The 8,974-nt window shown below is 31.9% G+C and overlaps 1 pseudogene; it reads right to left on the reverse strand.

Annotated features, from left to right (window-relative positions):
- Positions 1 to 3,706: 3,706 nt before the first annotated feature.
- Positions 3,707 to 6,477, reverse strand: LOC111616539 (annotated as a pseudogene).
- Between the last annotated feature and the right edge of the window lie 2,497 nt (positions 6,478 to 8,974).

The raw sequence follows: 8,974 nt of genomic DNA on the forward strand, positions 1-8,974 counted from the left end.
TATAAGTATTTTTCTATGCCTAGTTATTTTCCACCCACTGTAAAAGGATTTACGCATATCGTCCAGGTGTACATTACTGTGAAGTACTTCAGGGGAAAAATTTCTATAGGAATCTGACATGTACAAAGAACTCAAAATCTCCACGTGGCCAGACAGTTAGTCAGGCGCTAATTTATGATTAGTGTACTGTACAGTACATGGACGTGTTATAAGTACAGTACATATATTGCTATACTTTTACCGTGTATACAAAAGAGGAAAAGTATAGCAATAGATCAAGAAATGACCCTCCCAAAATTTTCACAACTTCGGATCTCAGAGGTTTTCGAAACGCCCAGATATGCAGAAAATTTCATGCGGTTTCTCTGTTCGTATAATTGTTTGTGTGTATTTGAAGGTTCTTTTTGTCGAAAATTTCTGAAATTTCGCAGGGAGGTTTGGGTATTAGAAACATTGATTCTGTTAAATTTTGGCGGTTAAAGGTTGAGGAGGTGGGGAGATAGAGACAGTCACGTGTCTTATCTCGATTGACTGATTTGGTAGAGATTTTATTTCTTATTAGCATTTACAATTTTAATTTAAAAAAAAAAATTTTTTTTCANTTTCTTCTTTTTCTCTTAGAGTGCTTCTAATTAAATGTTCTTTAAGTATAACACAGTATAGCATATTTAAAATTATGTACATTATTTTCTAGAAAAACTATCTTTAAAAGTGAGAATGCGCCAGTCAGTTAAATTTTTACATATATAAACATAGATTTCTACTCTATATACTACATAAATATATATAATTTTGTATCTTATGTGCCCAACATTTGAATAAGTGTCAGTTTCTGATAGAAAGTCTTTCGAAGTGACAAACCTCTTGGCAGATTTCTCATCTGTTGCTCAGCTTTATTCTATCAATAGACCTACAATCCTTAAGTATCCAAGCCAATGTCGCGTGTGATATAAATGCCAAGTGTCTCGTTGCAGCTGACGTTAGAGCCATCCATTATATCGTGAAAGCCCTTTAAAGTGTTGAATGTATTATATAGACCGCGGATCATCTGAAAATACAAATAACAAAGCAAACAGCTGTATAAGGATATAAAATTCAGATCATAATACAATTTATGGAGCCGGACAAGAAACATTAAAAAGTTTCAGTTGGAAGTAATACCATTTGTATGGCACATTTCCTCCAAAATCCGTCCAACCCATGTTAGTATCATAAAAACATCATATTAATGCATACAGGACAGTGTATGAAAATATAATAACACAATATAAGCAGACTCTCACTGAACTGTAATAAGGCTATTTAATTAATAATATTCTACGATATATGGCCAAAAACAATCGACTAATTTTATCTCTTGTTAAATTTAATCATTAAAAACACTATAAGGTATTTCAGATAAAAGTTAACATGTTAATATATGTTTCATATGAATTATTAATATACATTTTCATAGATATACTGTAAATCAAAACAGTAACAGATAAATATATGTCTATCGTGCTTTATAATATAGTATTTTAATTAAAATTAATCAGCAATTTTACTTACAATTATTCTTTATCACTTGAATGTACTACAACGCAAAAATTAAACCCTACGTGAGCGTTTTCTATAATAATGCTATCTCGCCCTCACTCTCTGTCGGCCCTTATTGCTACCTCACTCGAGTTTAAAAGTAAATGTAACGTTAAAAATTCATTGTCACAAAGAATTCAAAACTAATAAAATAGATAACCAGGAGCATCATCCTCATATGCAAGGCAGCATAATTGCCCACTAGCAAGAAAAAATAAAAATGCAATACTTGTTCACGTTTACCACATTTTATTAAGAATTCTCGTGTCATGATAATTGGTAAGTGGTTTGCGTATGAAATAATATGGCATATAACATCATACATTTCAATATTTTATTTATCTATACTTAATCTACATCAATCTTTCTATAATATACGCCTATCTAATATAAATCGTACACATCCGTGTGAGTAATGCATACTTAACTTTCTGGCTACATCCCTGAAACTAATTATGTTAAATATATATAAAACATATTAAAATAAAATCTCATAAGAGATGGCACCGTACACAATTTTTAACTCTTGCCGGAAAAGTTAAGCAACTCATTGAAACAATACAATTGGAATGTTGAAGAACAAAAAGTAGGCCATTTCTATTTATACAGACAATACAGTAAACAAGTTACATCATTCTTACAAATTTAAGCTCATCTTACACAATTTTTTTAAAAATGTTTACTGTATACGTCGAACCTTAACCTGTATACGGCGGACTCCACTTTTATAAAATTGACTAATATAAATTATCCATTAAAGCTGTGTTAAATTCCCTTTGAACGTAATTTCAATTTAATACACTGAGCCTATAGCAAACACGCGGCTCGCTTTACGACCAGGTAAGACGTAAAAGTGAGGTAAGATGTGTTTTGATTTTTTAAACAGAAGGTAGACGGAGTAATGTTTGACGTATGCATTCTGTGTCACATCCTGTCGTGTATCAGGAATCTAAATTATACCACGTGACCATCACCACCCGATACGGTTAACGCACTAGTTGATAGGCGATGTAATGCTTGTCGATTCACCGGAGGGTGACAAACTCATTTATTCATTATAAAGATTAAATTGCAATTAATTAATTAATTAATTAATTTAATTGTATATTTGTCACAAGTTCGAAGTATTATAGACTTAATTTACTAATATATATTCATAAATGTTTTTAATGTATACAGAACAAAACTCGGTTAATCGACTTTTAGGCCACCCTCTATTATTGTTAATGGTTATCGTATGATTATTTTTGTCTCAACCGAAGTTAATCTTTGTTCATAATGATCTACTCAACACAGTAAAGGGATAAAGAACAGGGGAATCACACAGTATTAACCACACAATGCAAGTGTTTCTGGATGTAGTATTAGTAAAAGGCTTAATTGTAATTATCCTTTGAAAGTTGGGCTTGAAATGTCTCGCTTTTAGAATTATTCGGGGTATTTTTCAATCATTAACCAGCACGCTCGACGTTTACAAGAATAAAACTTCGGCGTATGCAAATCATCAGAGCATCTGATTAGTACAAAAAAGGGGCATTAACATCGTAATGACATAGAAATGTCAAGACCTTTTCGTCTTGGTTAGTGTTATAAGATATATTATATCTATGTTTAAATAGGTTTTAACGTAATACATGATTGAGGGCTTAAGACAACGCATAGATCAAAGGGAGGACTTTCAAGAAGAAACTGGTACCCTATGTGTTAGGCACGTAAAGAGCGGAGAAATTGCACAGCATTCAAAAAACCAGTGGCATTATTCATTGAATTATTACTGACCAGGATTTAGGGGTACGCAGGGTAAAGCTCTGCAACCCTTTCTGTGGGTTTTTCCTAGTAAAGCCTTGAAAGTAAAACAGTTTCTTCTCCGCACCTCCTTCATAAATCTGTAAATACGTTATTGCTGCTGACCTCTGTAGCTTCGAGAGGAGGAAACACGCGCATTTGAGCGCAACACTACATAATTAATTGAGTTATGAGTCATTCTGTACACAGATACAATTCAAAAATATAAATTTATAATAAACTTTTATTTAGCGTTAATATTTGTACAAGTGAATATAAAAAATGAATATATTATTTAATAACAATTACTTATACGAAAATGAATCTGTATTATACAACATTTTTATAATATTTTCTTCGAATATTTTGCATTAGAATTTAAATATGCCGAATAAAAATACTTTCCAAACAATATGGCGTACAAAAGGTACACACTAATACCAAATTTAAACACAGAACTCGGGAAGTAACATTCATAACCTCTGTATTTAACGGCCATGATCCACACGACTAAAGCAACACCCGTTAACATCTGCAGCAGCTGCATACAGGTTATGCACATAGCTATTAATTTTGGGACTTTAATGCCCATAGCCCTTAACGTATAATAAGTATACATGAAAGAGTGTACCGTATAATTCATCATACCGGTCCAGTGAGATATTGCCACCTTGTAAGTGGCACAATGCCACACCATGATTAACGTTAACATGTGATGAAACCAGTGAAGGAATATCAGCTTTCTCTTTCTTAAGATTATGAAGAACGTATCACCGAGTTCGATAACCTTAGAGCATATAAAAAGCCAACCCCAAAATAACGATCCCTGAAGTTTCAATCCGTATACATTGTCACACAGCGAAAACGTAAAACCGAATACTTTCAGTATGTGCAAGAAACCTGGTAACATCCTGCACGTACCACAGATACTGAATGTTGCCAACAGCATGTTCCATAAGATTAATGGACGTTGTAGATCGCACGCTGGCCGATTTTCCATGTAACCTTTTAAACTGAAGATAGCAATTATGTAAATTGCAGACACGTATATCGATATGTGCCAGTTTTCATCCAGCCATTTCATGGTAGAATATTTATTTATGCTGTATTCGAATTCGTATGCTTCCGGTATGGATGAAAGGTTATACATGTTGACTTTCACCTGTTAGAAAAATAATTAATTAATTACTATATTACATAATGTAAACAAAAGAGTGTAGAGACCTCGTTACAATAGAGTGCCAATAGAGTGCCTATTTCATATTAAACCTTAATTTCTGCAAATTATCAAGAGAAAAATGGAAGATTTACATTTACAAACGACATTGTTACCATTGTTTAAACTCGATGTGTGCAAACCTGATTGCTTTGACGTCTCAATTTAGCGTTATACTCGATTTACTAGCGTTAAATCGAAGTTAGACTGTTACCTTTGAATACTTTGAGGTGTTTACTATCGGTGTTTTTCGAAAGCATTATCAAGTTTAATAGTTGCCGGTAGCGAAATACACCCCCTGCAAGGCTGGTTGTACTTTCTCTGACGTAATTTATTCGCAGGAAATAGGTCAGAAATTAAGTGTAGTGTTTGAAGATGCCATCCACGTTATTTGCTCTAAGTATTATGCGAACGACAGTGATGCTATATCCATATTTACATTACTTTAGCTTCTGTTTAAGCAAAAAATTATTCTTTACACAGGTTGTTACGCAACTAGTCCTTATAAAGTCTTTCGTTTTAGTGTTAACGGTATACTGAGTACAGTACAAAAGACATTCAACAAGAGATAAACAAATGAAATACAGTAGAAACTACTTACACACATATAAGTTTTCTGTTAAGTAGTGTAATATACACAGGGATTGTAAGTATAACTCACAATTTAACCTGGAATAGGCGAACTTAAAAGCTTAGGGTACGTTTATAAAGTCGAAGGAGCTAAAATATTGTTTAAAATAGATAATTAAACCTGTCTAAGACGACCAATGAATAGAAAAGTAACTTCTTCGATCTCTCAACTTACCAATTTGAGAATCTCTATTGTATTGTAAGGTATTAATCTTTAAGGCATTAAAGCTTAAGGCATTAATCATTAATCTTCTCTTTATTAATTATAATAAAAAGTTTTCAAAAAGGAAATGGAACCCTATTTGTAAATTTAGGTTAAATATACACTGAGTTAAAGATATTCAATGACATTATTTTTATGAATAAATGATTAAATTAAACGTACGATTATATAAAAATCGATTAAATTTTACTTAATTTTTAATTAAATTCGATTACAATCAAACCTGTTAACAACGGACACTGATAGAAACATAAAAAGTAGCCGTTATTAAAGGTGGAAACAGTTTAGAAGTAATTTTGTACGCATATTCGTAACAAAGTTCCCGAAAAAAAAACGTCCGTCGTTAAGAGGTGTCCGTTATAGAAGGTCAGAATATTTTAAGCAATAGAACTACTTAAAATACACAGTTTTTGTAATAGTTTTAACACTAAATCACACGACTTACAAGCTCCCAAATTCACGTCTAGAACACTCGAACTTTCGGTTTAACGCCATACTCTGTTTAGTGCCAATATATAACTAAACAGCGGCGCTAAAGGGAGATTTGGGTGTACGTTTTCTATACAATTAACTCACTTCTACGAAAGTATATTCTAGTAAATAATTTAAGATAAAGAGTTAACATTTTTTCAGTATAATTTTATAAAATGGAGTGAAATTATACTCACGCACTGTGTTTCTACCGGTTTCTTGTGTTAAATGTGTCGACTTGCCGTGTATGGTTCACTGTATTAGCATACTTTTTACCTGATGCTACGATGTTTCACATTGCAACAAATCCTTTGTCGACCGCATAATTTATACCTAATTTAAATTTATTAAAACTGTAGGAAATCTAAAATCTGTCTGAGATAAAAATCGATAGGAGGGGGTCATTCATTAATTATACACTTAAATTATAATATAATTATTCTCAAAATAGTTTACGACGTACAGTATATATATGGTCCAATGGTTTCGTATAATGCGGGTTAAAAAACTAGTTTCTATAATCGCCAAATACCTGTTTTGTTAGAAGAAAATGGTTCCTGTGAAGAATATCATCTTCCCCCCTTAATTGTGGGTCTAAACGATAACACGAGGGGATTAAAAAAGGCCCTCCTACACTGTTGAAAATAACGAAAAGTTTATCGTTTATAGTATAATTTTAATATATAACTCTTTCTATATATATATATAGACTACCTCGATATAGCGCTATCCCTGTAAAGCTTTATTTACTCGTTAATGTAATCTTATCCATTATTTGTTTAAATAATCTTCCCTGTAAATATTAAATGCGAAACCCCTGCATTCTGGATCGTAGACACCCTCGATATAGCGCTATCGTGTGATATTTAATTGATATTTCCCATATACATTGAATACAGAACCCTTCAGCATCTGTACAATTGTAGGTAGGACTCGAGAAACTTCGATTTAGTGTGAATTTCGGCGCTAAAACGAAGTTCACTCTCAATAAAGTTTATATTATTATTGATAAAATATAATAATATAATATATATATATATAAAGAATATACCTTTGAGGACATATTCTTAATCAGCACTTTCTTATTAAAGGAAATAAAGGAGTTGACCCCTTTATACCGGTTACAATTGAGGACAATAGAACGAAAACAAAGAAACGTGTTCATCACTTCTCTTTCAATTCTCTTTTCACATAATAAACACGCATTAAACTTTCGATTTAGCGTAGAATTTTTATGCAGAAACGAGTATGGCGCTAAACCGAAGTAATGCAAACAAGTATTTCGTACTAACGAGGTATACTGACAAGTTTGAAGGTCTGAAATCCACATGATTTGGAGTTAATGTCGTTTGCAATTCGCACATTCTAAGAGGAAAAAATCCTTTGTAAAAAAATATTGGCGCTATATCGGGGTTAAAATTAAATATATAACCCATTTCAAGCAGTTAAATTCGTAACAATACGTCCGAATGAAAACGAAGAGACGTGTTAATTCTTTTTTCAATTGAAAAAAAAAACACAGTAAAAACTCGATTTAACGCATAATTTCTTCTCTTCCGAAATCGTATACGACGTTAAATCGAAGTAATGCAAAACAAGGATTATGAATTAACGAGGTTTACTTACAAATTAAGGAGTCGTCGAGTCTTGTTTGCAATTTACACATAACGAGATGTCCCGAAGGAAAAGGTCGTTTCATTGGCACTATACAAAGATTTAGGGCGCTATATCGAGGTTAAATTATATATAAAAATGTCATTATTAAATAAAATAAATAATTCTAATTAAATCGCTTGGATTTAAATAGAATAAATCATTTTAATTCGTTGTATACCTAAAGTAATTTTACAAAAATCCATTGTTACGATTTAACAATAAACTTTTATTAACCAATTGTACGTGATTAAAATTACGTTTAGAATTGAAAAAAAAAAGAGTGAAAGTTAAAAGAAATAAAATAGAAAACTAGTTTTAAAGTATGATGCATGATCTCATTTGTGAAGGCGTAACAGGAAGTAAGCAACAAATTTTTGATTATCTTTTGGTGTCACGTCTATCTACATCTAAATTACTTCGATAGATTAAAATTGTTTATAAATTGATAAAGTACGGTTTTATTTTGTTTACTTTTCTACTTAAAGCTTAAAAAATATTATTACAAAATGAGATTGACGGAGGAGTGAGCCAAATTTGCTGGGTATACAATGAGTTTGGTGGAAGAAACGAGCCCAATTTATAGGATAAAGTACCCTAATGAATGTTAAATAGAGAGTCGAATAATTAGTGTTTGATGTAGTACTTTCATTTAGCGCTGACTCCCGATTTAGTGTCAGTTTTATAAGTGAACAAATGGCGGTTATAACTTTACAAATATTGCATTAAAAAAACCCCCTTTACAACGCTGTATTTTCTTTCTATTAGAGCTATTTATTTATCGTTCGATGAACTAGAAAGGATAAGTATTAAAAATTTCCTTTTTACGACGAATTCTAAGAGAGAAAAAAAAACCTTAAAAATTAACCGAGCATGAAATAAATAGAAAATTAATGCGAAAAGTATTCGAAGTGTGAGAAGTATTTCATATAAAGTTGTGTGAATAACGTAATAAATTGTTGAAATTTTACTTTTATAGCGTGACGAATCGATTATAGTAATGTAAATCTGATGCACAAGGATGATAATACGCTAATTCGAGGTAATTGATATACTGTAAACAGTAGAATCACACAGCTTGACGTAAACAGCTTAACAGGTAAACAGACATTACTACTGTTTACATGTTAAATATTATGCATTTTAATAGTTATAGTACTGTATATTAGCGCGATTAAGGTAATTTCTAAGAGTTTAGTTAGACGAAGATTTAATGGTCTATTAGTAAACAGTGGTCGTGGGTTCGCGCCTCACCTGCCATCCCCTCTATCTTCTTATCCTCTCGACCTTTAAGTGCCAAAATTTAATAACATTAATGTCCCTCGTACACAAACTTCCATGAAAACTTTCAGACATTTGGGTTGAAAATTAGTGAAGAAAATCGTGCTCACACCAACACTCATACATACAAAAAAAAA

The sequence above is a fragment of the Centruroides sculpturatus genome, unplaced genomic scaffold, assembly GCF_000671375.1.
Source record: "Centruroides sculpturatus isolate CEXI.00-Female unplaced genomic scaffold, Cexi_2.0 scaffold3533, whole genome shotgun sequence".
Taxonomy (NCBI): domain Eukaryota; kingdom Metazoa; phylum Arthropoda; class Arachnida; order Scorpiones; family Buthidae; genus Centruroides; species Centruroides sculpturatus.